The sequence below is a fragment of the Cupressus sempervirens genome, chromosome 8, assembly GCF_028749045.1.
Source record: "Cupressus sempervirens isolate cs-2001-9-10 chromosome 8, ASM2874904v1, whole genome shotgun sequence".
Lineage (NCBI taxonomy): Eukaryota > Viridiplantae > Streptophyta > Pinopsida > Cupressales > Cupressaceae > Cupressus > Cupressus sempervirens.
Window position 1 is genome coordinate 844,548,733 of NC_143125.1, and position 19,129 is coordinate 844,567,861.

General features: G+C 34.9%; 1 protein-coding gene and 1 pseudogene across 5 annotated transcripts in view; one reads left to right on the forward strand and one right to left on the reverse strand.

Moving 5' to 3' along the window:
• The window catches only part of LOC149545056 (protein TOPLESS-RELATED PROTEIN 2-like), an 86,421-nt pseudogene that overhangs the window by 63,961 nt on the left and 3,331 nt on the right, over positions 1-19,129 (reverse strand).
• The window catches only part of LOC149545057 (acid phosphatase 1-like), an 82,252-nt gene continuing 74,459 nt past the window's right edge, over positions 11,337-19,129 (forward strand). Inside the window, exons 1-3 of one of the 5 annotated variants that reach the window (XM_089795564.1) lie at positions 11,337-11,410; positions 12,709-12,784; positions 12,892-13,003. The gene's annotated coding sequence lies outside the window, so the exon portion shown is untranslated. The other 4 variants (XM_089795565.1, XM_089795561.1, XM_089795562.1 and 1 more) reach the window with 4 other exon arrangements.

The window sequence follows — 19,129 nt, forward strand, 5'->3', positions numbered from 1 at the left end:
ATATCAAGTTTTTGGAAAATAACTTAAAATTCTTCCAAAAAATCTTCAAATCAAATTTGAAACTCTGATATGTGTTTGGGATTTCTCTAGGATTCTAAAATTTTAGGTCTCCAAGCTAATGCTATGTCACCAAATGTAGGTGAGAACAATTTTTTGATGTGTGAATAGATGTATGTCTAGGCAACTCCAATCGTGTATCATTTTTTATTGCGAGCTTTCATATTTATTGTATGTGAGAGTGTGATTTCATGAGATAGAATCATCATTTTTGTGAAGCTAGAGTTTTGTGATTAACAGTGCAATTATAATTGATTTGAACTAAATATGGTTTGATGGTGTAAGGAAGATTGGTTCACAAAACCCTAATATTAAGGGTTTTATTTTTCTCCAAGGACGTCAGTCGTAAGTTGATAAGAAAATCAAAAATGCGAATAAAGAATATCAAGATTGGAGCACTTCGCAGAATGTATCTTCATTCAAAACAAAATCCTTTCTTTTCTATTTTGAATGCTTACCTGATTTGCTTGATTTTCGTGGCAGGATTCCCAGAAATGGTGCCTGGAGGAATTCTAGGGTTACATTGCTCACAAGGTTTCCAAATGCTCCAATGTTAAATGCTCGAAGGACGTAGAATGTTGGAAAAGTGAAATGCTCAACTGATATGGTGCTCAAGTGAAATGCTCAACTAATTTGCCGCTTTTTTAAAAATCTTTATGTTGCCATGTTGGTCGCAATTGAGACCAACACAAAATATAAAGCATTGGTCGCAATTGTGACCAACATAGGCATGTATAAAAAAAAAACAAAAGTTTCCTTTATAATGCGACCAACCAAGCAATTTATATTTGATTGGTCAAAATTTAAGGTATAAATTTGAGGTTAAATGTACTACTGTAAGAATAATATTTATCTATATTTAGAAAACTTGTGATAATCTCATGGTTCTAATGACAAATTTAAATTTGAAACCCTAACTGTTCAATTTATTATTTTCTTCCAATTTTCAATAATCAAAATTTTCATTATATTAGAAGGGGTTTATGTGAAAAATCAACTATTGTAGTCACTGATTATTAATCTCCTATCGTAAACGATTATTAAACTATTGAAAACAAATTTCTAGCTAATATTGAAAAATAACACAACTGCAACTTCACTTATATAATATGGAAAGAAATAAACAACACAATGAACACAATATTTTCGGACCAATTGTCCCTAGAAAAACCCCTAAGGGAAAACCAGTTCTACAGATGAGGAATTATATTAAACTTCAGCAAATCAAGAGATACAAAATTCCTTGCCTCTCACTGGCAAAACTCCGACAACCCTAATTTCTCCTGCTGATATTCCCAACTGTTATCCCCACGCTAACATTGTGCCCTTGCTAACACTGCAAGACTATTTGCTAACACTGCAAACATTTCTCCAAAACTTGTCTCTCCAAATGACCCAATGACCCCTTTTTATACTACTCCTGTTGGTAAACCAACGGCCGAGATTAAATCAAACCAACGGCTGAGATTAAGACAACTCGACAGCCAATAATAGAATTGGTTGCAAGGTGTCCAAAATGGAATCACTAAAATTAGTAAATAATTATCCTTGCAATAACCATTTACTAATTCTCGACAAGTGGACAAACAGTTGTCCAAACTACCCATAACTAATGCTGCTATACATAGATAAGGACGAACAGCTAGCCAAGCTACCCATAAATACTACTGCTATTTTTGGGTCAGAAATAGCAACTGCCTAACTAACAATAATTAACACTCCCTCTTAGCGAGGAAGCTGTTCTGCAGGACACCTAACTTATCTCTAAAGAAGATAAATTTGGCCTTTCCAAAGCCTTCATCAAAATGTCTGCTACCTACTCATCTATAGGTATGTATTGTAGTCGAACAACTTCCTTTTGTACACAATCTCTGATGAAGTGATATCCGATATCTATATGTTTAGACCTATCATGAAACACTAGATTCTCAAACAACTTGATGCAACTCTGATTGTCACAATGTATCACAGTAGTCTCAACCTTCCAACCAAACAAGGCTACTAACAACTTTCAAAGCCATATAGCTTCACATGTCGCCATGCTAGCTGCTATGTATTCTACTTCTACTAAACTTAGAGCCACAAACTTCTGCTTCCTGCTGAACCAAGATACAACTCCTGATCCCAAGCTGAAACAACACCCTGAAGTGCTCCTTTTGTCTGTTGCATTTCCTACCCAATCTGCATCAGTATAGCCTATCAACCTGATACCTTCACCTCGAACATATCTAATCCCATACTCGACTGTACCATGCAAGTAACGTAGCACATGCTTAGCCGCTATCCAATGCATTCTCTTTGGCTCAACCATGAAATGACTAAGAGAGTTTATTGAAAATGCTATATCTGGTCTAGTGTTGACCAAATACATAAGCGAACCAATCAACTGTCTATATAAAGTGGGATATACATCTTTCTCCTTAGTTGTATATACCTTCCTCCAATTCGTGACCATGGGTGTAGACATGGCTTTGCAATCTTCCATCCCAAATTTCTTCAAGATTTCAATGCAATATTTCCCTTGACCAAGGAAAATCTCCCCATCTGTATGCCACACTTCCATGCCTAGAAAGTAGTGCATAAGTCCTAAATCCTTCATCTTGAACTCTTCTGCAAGGTTCCTCTTGCAATCCACTATGAGCCCTAGTGAACCTGTAAGAAATAGGTCGTCGACATAAAGAACAAGAATGAGAATCTCACCCCCAACCATCAAGTAGTAGAGGTTAGCATCTGCTTCACTCTTCACAAAGCCCATTTTCTGCAAGTATGTATCAATGCGCTCATACCACGCTCTAGGAGTCTGCTTGAGTCCGTAAAATGCTTTCTTCAATCTGCACACGTGGGTCTCTTTGATGTGTGCTACAAAGCCTTCTGGTTGTTCTATGTATACCTCCTCCTTCAACTCACCATTAAGGAATGTTGTCTTGACATCCATTTGATGGATTTGCCATCCCATCTATGCTGCAAGTGAGATTATAGCTCATATAGAAGTATACCTGGCAACAGGAGCAAATGTCTCCTCATAGTCTATTCCCTCCTTTTGAGAGAGCCCCTTTGCCACGAACCTCGCCTTGTATTTCTCGATGCTACCATCTGCACCATGCTTTATCTTATAGATCCAACGTGATCCAACTACAACCCTATTTGTTGGTCGAGGTACTACCTCCCACACATCATTCTGCATTATTGAAGAATATTCCTCAACCATAGCATCTCACCATACGTGATGTTCTACAGCTTCCTGATAGCTACAAGGCTCACTATCTACCAACTGACTAACTAATGCCACATAGTCATTGAACTTGGTTGGTTGTCTTCGCTGTCTAGTACTCTTCCTAGGAGCTCCCACAAACTCTTGATTATCCTTTTGTGTATCTGGAACCTCATGGTTCCCGCTGCCAACTGTAGAGGATGAAATGTCAACCTCTAAGTCTTCTAGATGCATTTCCTGTTGCACCTGTTGCTCCATACTCTGTGAATCTTCACTAATTGAGTCTACACTCATACTGGTAACTGTACTTGAGCTTTGTTGCCCTTGACTTGGTCTTGGAGCTTCTGTTGGCTGCTCACTCTGATCATCTGCTGGCAAATCTCTGGATCTCTTGAATGCCTTGTCCTCCATGAACTTGACATCCCGTCTGACAATAATTCTTTTAGTCCCTGGAATGAAAATCCTATATGCCTTTGAGGTCTCATTGTACCCAACAAAGTACCCCTTCTTTGCAGTCTGATCTAACTTTGTACGTGTATCTCCGAGAATATGGCAATATGCCAAACTCCCGAATATCCTGAAGTGACTAACATCTGGCTTCTTCCCTATGAAAGCCTCCTCTGGTGTCATCTTCCCTAGCACCTTGTGCGGAACTCTATTATGAATGTAGACTGTTGTATTACACGCCTCTGCCCATAAGTAACGGGACATGTCCTGGTCATGTAGCATAGCTCTTGCTGCCTCCAATATAGAATAGTTCTTCCTCTCAGCAACTCCATTCTGCTGTGGATTGTAAGGAATAGTCCATTCTCTCTTGATTCCTTCTCTGGTACAAAACTCCTAGAAGACATTTCCTTTGTACTCGCCTCCATTGTCTGACTGAAGAACCTTTATCTTCTTTCCTGTCGAGTTCTCCACAAGAGCCTTGAACTCTTGGAATCGACTGAAAACCTCATCCTTAGTCTTCAAGAAGTATATCCAGGTCTTTCTAGAGAAATCATCAATAAAAGTAACATAGTACTCATATCCTCTGAGAGATTTCATCGACATCGATCCACAAACATCTGAATGTACTAGATCAAGAACACCCTTAGATCTAGTGTCACTCCTTGGAAAAGATGCTTTTGCAAACTTCCCCAACACACATCCCTTACATACATTGTCATGCTCTGTGCTCACCTCTGGAACACCTGTCACGGTCTCTCGAAGCAATCTAAGTGCTCCATGATGAATATGGCCCATCCTCCTATGCCATAGCTCTCCAAGATCTCTAGGATTACTGTTGCTCATAAGTGCCTTGGGACTATCAAACTACAATCTATAAAGGCGACCACTCCTAACTCCAATAGTTATGGGTGATTTCCAATCCTTGTGCTTAATCAACACATTTGTCCCTCTAAAGAGTACATTATACCCCCTATCCTGAAGAATAGATACAGAAATCAAATTCATACCTAAGCCTGGCACATATAACACATCATGAAGTGGAATTATCTTTCTATTCTCCCTCTGAAACTGAACAGTCCCTTTCCCAACAGGGTTGAGTTTGGACAAGTCTCCCATAGAAATCTAGATGTTGGTGTCCTCCTCCTTGTAACTGGAGAAGTACTCTCTAACTCCTGTCATATGAAATGACGCCCCACTATCTATATACCAAACACACTGTGAGGTTGAGCTAACCATACAAGCTATGAGTACAAACTCATCTTCCATTCTACTGGAGAGTTCTTCTGCACTTGCTGAAGCTGCCACCTGTTTCTTACCCTTCTTCATCTCTGGGCAATCACTGACATAGTGGCCAAACTCGTGACATCCAAAGCACTTGACCTTAGAAAGGTCCTCCTTCTTCTTTTCACTTTGTGAATTTGATCCTTTGCTAGATCCCTTCTTTGCTTTCCCTTTACCCGCTAGGGCAACGTTCTCTTGTTCCACCTCATTTTTATGACTCTTGTTGGCCCCATTGACAAGACTTAGTCTAAACTCCTCCTGAGTGAAATCAATCCATAGTAGATCCCAACTTGGTAAAGTATCTCGTCCACTAACAACTTGAACAAAGACACTCCATTGTTTAGTAAACCCATTTAGGGCTATTCTCACTAGCTCATCATCACTAGGGCTATCTCCAACAGCTGCTAACTCATCCTTGACGAGTCTGAGCCTGGTGAGGTAACTTGTGACGTCTTCTCCCTGATTCATCCAGGTATTCTTTAGCTTCTCTCTGAGAATCAACTTCCTGTTGGTGGTAGCATTTTGGTACAGATTCAGAATGGCATCCCACATCTTCTTCGTTGTATCTAGCTCCGAGATATGTGGAACAATATGATCCTTGACACCATCAAGGATTATCCTCCTTGCCTTGGCATCATCCTTTCTATATGTTGCAAGCTGTGTTGCATCCGTTGGTATGGGTACAACACTGGTAGCATAATCCTTGATACCATTCTCTTCCAACAATAAAGAAATTCTGGCCTTCCAGACACCAAAATTTGAGGCACCATCCAATCTATCCTGATCTCTCAAACCAGCTGAAGCCATCTCAAGGGTTTAAAGCAATAATAAATCTAAAGAGATCAAAATTTCTTTCCTAGGGCAAAACTCTTCTACCTTTAACAATGCTCTGATACCATGTGAAAAATCAACTATTGCAGTTACTGATTATTAATCTCCTATAGTAAACGATTATTAAACTGCTGAAAACAAATTTCTAGCTAATATTGAAAAATAACACAACTGCAACTTCACTTATATAATATGGAAAGAAATAAACAACACAATGAACACAATATTTTCGGACCAATTGTCCCTAGAAAAACCCCTAAGGGAAAACCAGTTCTACAAATGAGGAATTATATTAAACTTCAGCAAATCAAGAGATACAAAATTCCTTGCCTCTCACTGGCAAAACTCCGACAACCTCCTAATTTCTCCCGCTGATATTCTCCATTGTTATCCCCGCGCTAACACTGCGCCCTTGCTAACACTGCAAGACTGTTTGCTAACACTACAAACGTTTCTCCAAAACTTGTCTCTCCAAATGACCAAATGACCCCTTTTTATACTACTCTTGTTGGTAAACCAACGGCCGAGATTAAATCAAACCAATGGTTGAGATTAAGACAACTCGACAGCCAATAATAGAATTGGTTGCAAGGTGTCCAAAAGGGAATCACTAAAATTAGTAAATAATTATCCTTGCAATAACCATTTACTAATTCTCAACAAGTGGACAAACAACTATCCAAACTACCCATAACTAATGCTGCTATACATAGATAAGGACGAGCAGCTGTCCAAGCTACCCATAAATACTACTGCTATTTTCGGGTCAGAAATAGCAGCTGTCCAACTAACAATTATTAACAGTTTATAAGCATACAATCACAATAATTTTCTGCAGTTTTTCTATAATTTTTCTCAGTCAAGTTTTCTTGATTAATAAGTTTTCATTTTTCAAAATCTACAATATAATTCTTTATTCAACAATCAATACAATAAATTAATAAGCAATATGCAAACATGAAGTAGACAGATCCTTCAATAAAATTCTACAATGGGTTTTCAAACCCTACCTCAAAATCACAGCTAAAATCTGAGACAATTTGTGAATGCATGCAAATCCAAATTCTCTAAAACTTTTAACAATTCTTTTGATCTAATTCTGAATTTTCACTCCTAAAACCTCAAAACTTGTGTAATTGCAAAATGAGCTCTATATCTCTCATAAAGAGTTCTCCCCTAAATTGAGGTTCTGATTGTGTAATCATGAGAGGGAACTCATTGATCAATTATTGTTTATTATTTTATTACTTTTTACCTTTTCATGCACAACTCTTTTAGATATTTAATTACAAAATGTCTTAATTTAAATAATTAGTTTTTTCTCTTTAATTAATTTTTAAAATGTTTTTAATAATATATTTATTAATTTAATTAATAACATTATTTAGAGTTTATTATTAAAATAAAACTCTTAAATAATTATCATTAAATTAAATAAATATAACTACGCCACAATTAGAACTATAACTTTATCTTTAAATTTCATTCTTTTATATTTTATTTTCCTCCAGTTTATTAATTAGTGCAAGCACTAATTAAAGCATAGCTTATTATTTAAATTAATAATAATAATCAAAGCTCATTGTTTAAATGTAACTCTAATTTAATTATTATCAAATATATAATTATAATAAAACAATATTAAATCTTTAATATTTTAATATTTTAATTCTCTTTTTGTCCAACTTCTTAAATTAGACTTTTAAATTAAATCTTTTAAATGAAGTACATATTCAATTAATTAATTAAATATCATCATGTTCCAATTCTTCTTTAACCAAATTTATAAATTAAGACTTTTAGATTAAAACACATATTTAATTAGTTTTTTTAATTAATTAAGTATTGTCGTGCTTTAATATTTTCTTTTCAATCAAATAATATTTAATAATTCTGAATATTATATGATTAACCAAAATATTATAGTTAAATCATTTACCAAAACAGACCAAAACTCAAGTCAAACAACACAGACACAGATAAACTCATGGTTTTAAAAAGGGTGGAAAGTCAAATACATGTCCTCCTTCTCAGGACAAGTAATTAGGCTATGGCTGGGATTGGACCTGAACATTATCTCCCCATTCTTACCATTGATTTATTGTGATAGGGCACGCTCATCTTGGCAATTCAAGGAAGTCGATGCCTGGTACTTACAATCTTGCATGAAATTCAAACATGTACATATGCATATATATCTAAACTAAATAGGTAATGACAATGAGTGGTACATCGTGTAGATCCCGACTAGCAGGTGACTACGACTCCCTCCCTTAACCACATCAAACACAACAAATAGAAAGATGAAATAGACACACACACCATACACATGCAAGTATGGGGTAAGTACTATAATGATTATAAGTCAAACACCAAATGCTCATATAAAATAATGCATCATTACAAATATGAAGTAATTATCATTAAATCATCATTAATGTGCTAGTAATCATGAACATCAATAAACATGTGAAATATAATCAATTAAGTAATTATTTATTCATATACATGTAATCCAAGTCATGAAATAATTTCATAATTATAAATTCAATACCCTTGAAACTAACACATGTATGAAATAGGCATAAACATAGTTTGGTAAATATAATGGAAAAGTAAACTATGGGTGGGCACTACAATTTCCCTTTTAGGTTTTATGATATCCTTCTATAAGGGCTAATAAATTGTATATTTTATTTCATTATTTTAGTATGATAATATGCTCTTGCATATTTTCAGAGCCAAACCCTTTCCTTCTCTTGTCTTTTTCTTCTTTGTGATAGGTTCTTGCATGCAAGTGTTCTACTGGATATGTGGATTTGTTCTCATCAAATCCTTTAGATTTTTTATTTACATTTACACTTTATTGTCATTATCTATTTGGAAGCCTAGAAAACAAAACCCTACAATGCACAAGTCCCACATTTACACCCTTACTCCATTGGTTGTGTCAACCAAATTTGCCTTATGGGGTGAGTTTTGTATTCCAATGTATAATAGATCTTGGGATGTGGCACCCATCTAATATTTCATCCCATTTTTCATTATACAAGGGTAAAAGAATACAAAAATCCCTCGTGTATTACGAATGAAGGAAAAGCCAAAGAGAGAGAGAGAGAGAGAGAGAGAGAGAGAGAGAGAGAGAGAGAGAGTCATTATAATAACATCACTAAGAAGAAATGAGATGAAAATCATCTCTTAAATATAAATGAAGAGAAAAGTTACAAAGCAACTCACAAATATATGAATGCCACCATTCATGATGTGTGTGCAACCTATCCACATTCACCTAAAGAGGATAAACTAACATTCCTTAATAAAGAAAATTAAGAAATCAAATGTCTTCACACATGTACAAGATGAAAAATTACATGTAGGGATGTTTAGGATTAGTTAAACATGAATAACAATTACATGCAAATTTAACCAATATTAGAAAATAATAAATCACACAGAAGAGAACACAAGACAAAAATATTTAACATGATTCACCCAATCCTTGGGCTATGTCCACCAAACAACGAGTCCAATATTCTTATTATCCAGTGATTACAACTTGATTACAATATATAATCCCATACAACTCAATATCGCCACAATAAGCTACAATCTCATCATACATTATGATATCCCTAACCCTAAGCCATCTTATACAAGCTTTTTGCCGCGTACAATTTAGGGCTAGAATAAGCCAACCAATACAAAAATACATCTTTAAATGCCTTTACAATAGTAAATTCATTTTTGGTTCTGGCAGTGATGCCCCTCGAGCCCACCCAAGGAGCGCACCTAGGGCCACCGACCCTAGGACCTTGCCTAGGGCAGCACTACCTTAGGAATTTGCAAGGGGTGTTGCCCTTTAACCCCTAGAACATGGGGGTGCTACTCCCAAACCCCCGTAGTAATATTAGGGAGTAAACCTCACCAAATAAAGTGGAGAAAAAATTAACCTTCGAGTCTAATTAGGCTCCACATCACAACAAAGATTCCAAAGGAGTATCCCAAATAAAATACAACCAAGGAAAGCTTAATATTCTAACAACAAAAAATAATTAGGGTATACAATTGGACAACAAGAGAGGGGGAGACACCAATCTGTTATGGCTAGAGGAAAATAGGGACCATGTTTGAGATAGTGATTCTAAAGGCAAATGAGGAAATGCATATCATTTTGAAGTACAACTTCAAGGAGTTTGTAGCTTGTATGGATTGTTTATGTGTCTTTAGAATCTATGGAAGTTGATAAACTCTAAGAAGGAAAGCTATGCCATTTCGAGAAAAGAATAAATCTCCTAGGGTAAACGCAATCCCAAATGCTTTTAGAGAAATTTCAAAGAGGAGGAAACAGATAAAATACAATATAATGAATGCCCAATGGCTATACTATTCAAAGCTCATATATGAGTGAATACAAGATAAATCTAGCCCTCCCTCGATTAACACTTCAACCAAACTATTCTTGGTGGAAGATATCAAACAAGGTGTAAAACTATTTGCAAGTAATATAACACAAAATGTTGAGGGATTTTAGGCTAGATACTTAAAATGGGGAATTAGCATATTCACGGTAGGAGGGACCTCAATGAGATCAGTCCAAGCCATGCAACAAGAGTCACAAAATGGAAATAACAAAGAGCGATCATACGACATGCAAGATCAACCTTCTTATTATTAAAAAAATCAATTACAATGGACATGCAATATGCAATCTAACATTCCAGGTGAACAAGCCTAATTACTACAGGAAAACGTACTACAAATATGGGTCAAGTCCCAAATCACATGGATCTTATTCCATAAGTTGTGAAATCAATTGCGAGCCAAGATCCAAGTCCTCACAAGATCTAAGAACATCAAGATATGTGCCATTATGCTTCATTGATTGAGAAAACATGAATTGACTATGAAACCATGAAGAACACAATGACCCCACAAGAATCCAACGTAACTCAAGCACAAAGTAACAAAACAAGATGCAGCACTAAGAAGTGATTCAACACAATGTCAAAAACACGTTCGAACTATACAATAATTAAGATCACAATCTGAAGGATCACTTCATAAACACAAACTATACAAACAATAAACTAAAGAACAAATATTTATTTGATTAATACAAGATTGCTAAAAACCCAAGATGTTCCTCCATCATAAATAGAGCTAGCTAAACTTACTCACAATCATGGTCAATCTTCTCCTCTAGTAAGCTTTCACTCAGATATTTGGACTATTGATACAAACATTCCAAACAAAGAAACAAAGATTCAGAAAACTGAGGGTTTCCTAATGATTCATTACCAAAGAGGTGACATGGAAACAAACATGAACAAGAATATGGTTCAACAAGATTTAACTCTTGGTCGATTCATCCATTCATATGTTCTTGGATTTCTTCCCATTTAACCGTCGACGAAACAGTATCCAGTAAATCGAATTTTCTCTTAAGAAGACATCGCAAACAAAATCTTTTAGGGTATCTATTTAAGCCAAATTGTTTCGTTGGATGTACAGAGGGACGAGGAAATTGAAGTTTTAGCACTGAAAGAGGGGAAGGAGATTAAGCATTATGAGATGCAGTAGCAGGTTGAAAAGCCATTATCCTAATCCAGATTCAATCGGAATGATCGACTTGATGGCTACAAACGTCTCAATCCGGATTGTCAACTTTACTTTTATCGTTTGCTTAATTAATAAAATTGAACCGCTGAAAGATTTCTGTGAGCGTATAAACTGCGGCCCATGCTACGGAATGCATAGTTTTAGATTTACATGAAATGATACCTTGTACAAACCTATGATTTAGGGGGACACGAGTTTGACAGCCATTTTTTTTAGATGAACATAAATGTAAAATAAATATAAGGCGGTACCATGCAAAGGTGTGATGCTTTTCCCCTTTTTTAACTTTCTTTTTTAATTTCAAAATATTCGGCAAGCAATCATAAACACAGCAAAGCTTTTTCATCATTTGCATCGAAAAATTAAATTGTACAACCAATTTTTGTTGGATCTCTCTAGAAACGTTTTTTATCTTTAAGTTCATCCTTTGAGTTGCATCAGTCTCCATAAACGTAGATTTATGTATTTATTTGTTGGTTTGGATTTGAATCTGGAGGATAAAAGGTTACTAAAGCTGATGCTTTTAACTTTTATTTTGTAAGAAGCAAGAGGTATGCGTGTTGTAAGCATTGAATTTGTGAAGTTTGTAGGAAAAAGTTGTTTATCAGATTTAGTGAAAGAATATTTGTGGAATGTTTTAGTCATGGGTTTTATTATGTTTGTATAAAACCATGCTCTTCAGATTTGGTGAATTTATATGCAACTGTGAAATTTCTGTTTAAAAGATCTGTTTTCGAATAAATGATGAAATTCTTAAGTGATATGTTTCTGAAAGTCTGGTTTATCGAAGATACGGTGAATCATGTGTGGAAACCTTGTCTGAAATATCGATTTGTAGGTTCCATAGTTTTCCTTTACCTTATTAAATAATGAATATAGATGAAAATGTTATATTATAAGGTGGGTTATTGGATCCGATGGTGAACTATGTATCTAATTTCTGCATGAAATCTTGATTTTTCATTCGATAGGGTGCAAGTCTTGTTTTTAAGATTTTAATTATTAATGTGGAATTTTTGTACGGATATTGGATTTTAGGCATCGATTTCGAAAACATAGCGGAAATTTTTTCACACTGAGTTGATTCGGACTCATTGAAGTATAAAATGTTAATTCTAAGGCTAGATGAAGATAATTCTTTTCGAGATTTTGTACAAAAATAAGACTTGAGATTTTGATGTGCGACATTAGAAGTTAATTTCAGGATATATGTTGATTTTCAGATTCTGTGAAGAATTTTCTGATTTTTTGTTTAAATTTAGATAAAGAATTTTGCTGAAAATACGAAGGTATTGGCGAAGAACTATGAAGTTTCTAGCCATTTTTTGGAATATGATAGTTAAGTTGTTAAACATTCAGTTTTAGGTTTTTGGTTAAAGCTCTAGGATTAGTTTTCAGGCGCAGAGTATCCAAATTGAGTATATGCAATTAATTTGTCTTTCCAGGAATAGTTGTCAAAGCCCTGGAATTTCTTGGCCGGGAGTCTAGAGCGGATGACTCAATGTAGGCAGAATATTTATGAAAAAGAGTTGCTTCTGCCGAACTAATCATTCAAAGGTATGTTTTACATTACCTCTATATGGCTGAGAGAAATGTCATCTCATTCCTGTAACTGTTCTAAGGGAGTGATAAACAAAATCGTTTAGATTGGATGATCATTTTTATTCAAATCAATGAGAGCAATTTTAAAGTCACCGACTAATCTTCGCATATAAAAGAATTATTAGTGGTCTTTCCGCAATATTACAGATGAGGTAAACTTATATATATAACTATTAGTGGTCTTTCTCCTACTTCACGGAAAATATATATAACCCATTTCCGTTGCAGCATCAAACATTATTAAATTAAAGTTCTGATGGCCAATATCTACTTCTCACTGATGGCATGGTGGCCTACAGTTCTTAGTTTTCTACGATCACCTATTGGCTTCTGTCATCAAATATATTTGATCTAACACATTACCTTTTTTGAGACTTATCGGATGCGTGGCAGCTTTTTATCAATAAAGAGGTTCTTACTCTAAACAATGCTTCTAAATTGTCTAGGAATTCCCATTGACTTCAAGGGGAATGCATAAGTATTGTTAATGGAGGGGGAAGTGTTGAAAGTTCTGTGTCTACCTTTCTTAATGCTTTAGGAAGCCATTTATAGTCCGCAGATCTCTTCCTTTTTTCAACAAAAATACTCTTATGCCTGATGGTGCCACTGAACTCTGTGATATAAGGCTTAAAAGACGTTTTCATTTTTTCATTGCCCATGGGAATTATATTGCAAATTCTGCGGGAGGTTTATTTCATCTAAAATGAACTTCTATTTAAAAAAAATCTTGCGATTTGGATTGTTGCTCTTTAAATTTAGTGGTTGAATTTGTGCTATATTTAAAAGAGTTATTTTTGTTAATGCTTATACGTAGCTGGATGGAGAAAACAGTGGTATCAAAACACTGTCCACTGTTATGTTACCATATTTTAGAAAAAGCTGGTCCATTCATCTTCACCCAATTACTCAATAGATAATAGAACGAAACTAATATAATTCCTTAAATCATTGATTTTGAGCATTGTGGACCAACTTTCTACCGTACAAAGCTAAGATAATCTGAATTAAGCATATCTGACTGAAAATAAATTTATGTGACTAAAAATTAATTATCAGATTAAAAAATTTGGAACTTCCATCCTAAATTAGATGGGTAACCTTCATGTCCACTAACCTTCAAGTGGTATTTGATCTCCATTTGAATTCTTAATGCTTGGTCTCTAACTTCTTTAATCTGGAAGTTCTTCACTTCCAGAATAATTCTTGACAAATGCAAAAAAACCACAGATCATTGGCATGCAAAATTCTGAAAAGATTGCCATTTTAAAATGGTAAATGCCACAGTGAGTAGCATAAGATTCTATTTCACTGCTAGCATCTAGAAGTTTTGGTCAGGCATGGGAATGAATTCAACTTGTAAGCTACTAGCTACATAGAGTGTTAAATTTTTTGAACCAGATTATGTAAAATAACAAAACGTTAACTAACAGAACTTTTTACCCTGGGGAAAACCCTCCTCTTCGAGGCAAACAACCAGCCCCATAAAAATGGTTCCTTTATTATGATTAAAGAACAGAAATACAGAGTCTTCAATCTCTTAAACAAATCTGCATGATCTCAGATAGAACTCAAAGACTTATATCAAATACAAACTGCAACTAAGACACCCAAGATATCGCCTTCTAAGGTAGCACAACTGAATGTACAGTTAATGCTGAAAAATAAAAAATAAGCAAACTGTTCTGCAACACAAATGATACTCAGATCTTCTCCAACTAGCATAAATTAAGCTCACAGGCTTATTCACAACTCCTGCAACCTGAATGAGACATGCAACCTCTTCCAGATAAAACATGATATCTTACAGATGAAATAGCACGGGACCTGAAGATATACACCGCATGATCTCTTCCAGATAATCCATGATCACTTATATATATATATATGCACGGGACCTGAAGACATATGCTAGATGATCTCCTTCAGATAAATTTTGCACGAGACATGGAAATATATGCCAGACGATCTCCTCCAGATAAAATATGGATAGGACACAAATCTTATAAGCTCTGAAGACATATATTAACAAAATGCACTCCTACAATCTTGATGTGTCGCTCCAGACCTTCAATAATCTGTATATCTCCAAAATGATGCAACCCGACCTTAGTAAAACATGCCCGTAAAGAACAACCTTTTGAGGTGAAAGAATTTGGAAAGACATCCAATGCTTTCTTCAAATGTAATGTGCAGAACCAAGAAGAATCGCTTCCAGCTAACAACGGCCACGTAGATTATCAAGGAATGGACGATTCCTTTATACTGACAATAGATATGAATTAGTAATACTTTGCCGTAGAGGAATAAACACTTCATAACTGTTGTGTAGATAAATTTCTGCACTCTCTCAGCCGTTGTTCAACAAATGTCTTCAGCAGAACATAACAAAAATGCTGAAGCACATAAACCCGATGAAAAGAGCAAACATCCTGACATACAGTATTTCACCTGAAAATGCAACAGTAGTGAGCAAGCGGAAAGGATAAACTGTTGACAAAGCTGGTAACTGCTCAACAGGAAGAAGGCAATACTCTAATGAAGAAGTCAAATATCAAAAACTGATTGAAGAACTGGAGCAATCAGAGAGAAGATCTTTCTTGAAGCTACACCAGAACTTCAACATAGAGATGCTGCAACTCTAAATACATAGAGTAGGTATTTCCATCAGCATTCACATTTTGGATTTTTTCTTTAGAACAGCCCCCCACCTTGTTGAAATTTTGCAAAACCACAATGTGCACTTGCACAAGAAGTTTTTAGTTGTTGTCATAAGGACCGTTATAGTTTTGCATTGTATTTATTCTGCTGGTTCAGATTTTGGGGGACATTTATGTATTCCAAGGAAAGTTTCATTTCACCAAATAAACATGCAAATGAAACTTGCAATGCACATGCATTTAAAATGATAATCTATCGTCATATGTTTAACTGTGAATTGCAATATAGATATGTGCCACTGTACAAGTTTGGAGGGAGATATGCATCAAATAACTTATTTCAATGCCACAAAATGCTACATAACTGAGAAAACAACTTAAATACCTTTGTTTTGTTGTGAGGTTTTCACACCATTGCCCCAAAAAATTTTGAGGACCCCCATGTGCACGGGCACAAGAAGTTTTTAGTTGCTGTCATAAGGACCGTTATAGTTTTGCATTGTATTTATTCTGCTGGTTCAGATTTTGGGGGGCATTTATGTATTCCGAGGAAAGTTTCATTTCACCAAATAAACATGCAAATGAAACTTCCAATGCATATGCATTTAAAATGATAATCTATCGTCATATGTTTAATTGTGAATTGCAATATAGATATGTGCCGCTGTACAAGTTTGGAGGGAGATGTGCATCAAATAACTTATTTCAATGCCACAAAATGCTACATAACTGAGAAAACAACTTAAATACCTTTGTTTTGTTGTGAGGTTTTCACACCATCACCCCAAAATTTTTTGACGACCTCCTTTTTCAAGTAGGCCTTGGCAATTTTCGGAGGTGGTGTATTTTTTTCGTTTGCCTTAGCAAAATTTTGGATTTGTCCAGAGGTTATTGAATTGACGATTTTACACCTTGGACGCCTTTGGAACAGGATTTGATCTGATTTGTTTCCGGAACATGTAATTTTATCCTTAGGCCAAACAGATAAAACAACATTTTTTTGATGGTTAAAATAATATCTGGTAGGATAAAATTGCAAATTTTGGACTTAGATTTTTTTTTTTTGAAAATTTGAAATAATTGTATAAGCTTGAGCATTTTCAAAATAAATTTTAGATTTAGTTGTTTTGGAAAATCTTGAATTTTTTCGGTGAAAAGGAATTTTGATAGTGAAATTGGATTTAGAGCTTAAATTTTGAGTGCCAGGAAAAGGATTAATTTTGTTAAAAATTGAAATTGTATTGCAAAATTAAAATCAGATTAAATTGCAAAATCTCATTAATTTGGTTGAAATTTTGTTTAGAGGATTTTAGAAATATTAAAGGAAATTGGTAATTTGGAATTGAAAATTGATTTTGGCTTGCTAGACTCGATATTAATGATATTTTAATTGCCAATATGTTGTTAAATGAAAATTTTGACATCTCCTAGGCTTACCTTGTTTCTATTTTGTAATCCTAGATCAAACTGGCAATTAAATGGGCCAATTTTGCTATAGGGTTTAGTTATTTTTAGGGTTTTTTTAGTGGTGAATATTCGTAATTTTGTGAATTTTAGAAATTTTTTGCTATGAATTTGGCTAATAATTTAAGATTTAATGTAAACTAAATCGCCATGGTTTTATTAAATTTAGTTCTAAAATATTTAAAATCACTCAATAATTTATTTTATTAAAAAATTTAAACTCAAAGATTCATTAGAATGTTCGATACATGATTAGATATGATTCACCTAAAAATTATATATTATTGAAGAAATTAAAATTAATTCACCTATAATTATTATAATTATTAGGTACTTCAGGGATGTATTACCAATATTTAGTTTTCACTACTGAATTAAAATATAATGTAATTATCTTCATAATTTCCATGAGATAAAACATGTTCAATTTTGATTTTTAATATTCCACGACGATTAACGAACTTCCTATTATTATTGAGATTTGCCAATATTTTCTACTCAAAAATTATGATTCCAAAATATCGCCAATGTAAATAATATTTAGAATAAAAAAATTGAGAGATTCGCCAATAATAATAATAATAATTTGGTTTTTCAAAATAATGAAAGATTCGCCAATAATTTATATCTTTTTCTTAAGGGGAGTTTCTCAAATTTTACTATAGTTATTTTAATGTTCATTTAAAACTGGGCCATCTTTGGAGGTTTAATTTAATTTTTTGTTTCCCTCCAGGCAGGTCGGCCCACTCTAGAGATCAACTGGAGGATATAAGAAGGGGTTCCCCCCTCTTATTACCTCATTCATTCTTTCCACCTCCTCTTGCAAGATTGAGTGATTTTCTTCTAAAGAGGCGAATTTCCAGCTAAGGTGATTTTTGGGGTTGCATTTTGGCAACGATTTCTTCTTCCTTGGATGGGCAATTTCTGCCCTAGGGCGAATTTGAAGGAGTAGATCCAATTTTTGCAAGTTGGACGATTTCTGCCTCGGTCGAATTTGTGAGGGAAAACTTGATTTTTGCGAGATTGGCAGCAATTTTGAAGTCTAATTTTTCCTCCTTGGCTACGATTTTCTTTTTCAGCAATGGCAATTTTTATTTGGTGAAGAGGCAAGGTGAGTTTAGGAAGTTGAAATTCTGATTTAGGGTAGATCTTGCAAGTAATTCATTTGCTAGGGCATCATATTTTGGAGGAGGACTGAATTTTCTGAGATCAGATCTGAACTTGAAGAGGCCTGATTATTTTTAAAGGCAGATTTAAGGTAAAATTCCTATACATTTTTAGAGGTGAAGTTTGGTTTTAAGGGCGGATTTTATTTCTTGTTCTTGCTTGGTTTGTTTCCCTTATCTTCTTTTTGCACTACTCATCCACCACTTCATCATTTCCATTAATAGAAAGAAGTTGGGAGATATAAGTGTAGATTTCATGATAGGACACTTGGAGAGGCAGCAATAAGCTAGACCACCCTAGGATTGAAGTTGGGAGATATAAGTGTAGTCCATCCTAAGGTAACGAAGAAGCAGAAATAAGTGGTAGTCCCACCCTTAAGATTGAAGTTTGGAGATTGATAAATGTAGAGATAGGCTTTGGAGAAGCAGAAATAAACTAGAGGCCATCGATAGAAAGAAGTTTGGAGATTGATAAGTGTAGTCCATATCATTTGGAACGAAGGGGCAAAAATAAGTGTTTATAATGGTAGATGTTAGTGCAAGCAAGAACCCAAAGGGAACGAATATCAAAAATGACAAGGAAAACATGATACCTAAGACCACCTTCTTGAAAGTGAGGCGAATAAGTGATACCGATATCAACATAGTGAACATGGTACAGTTGAAGGATAGATGCAAAAATGGATTGGACCCCATGGCGAAGAAGATCTGTAAGAGTGGAATTGTACATGCGGCAGCTTTCCCTCCTACCTTGCCTTGTTCGGAATTGGTAATGGAGTGTGCATCTCGGTTTG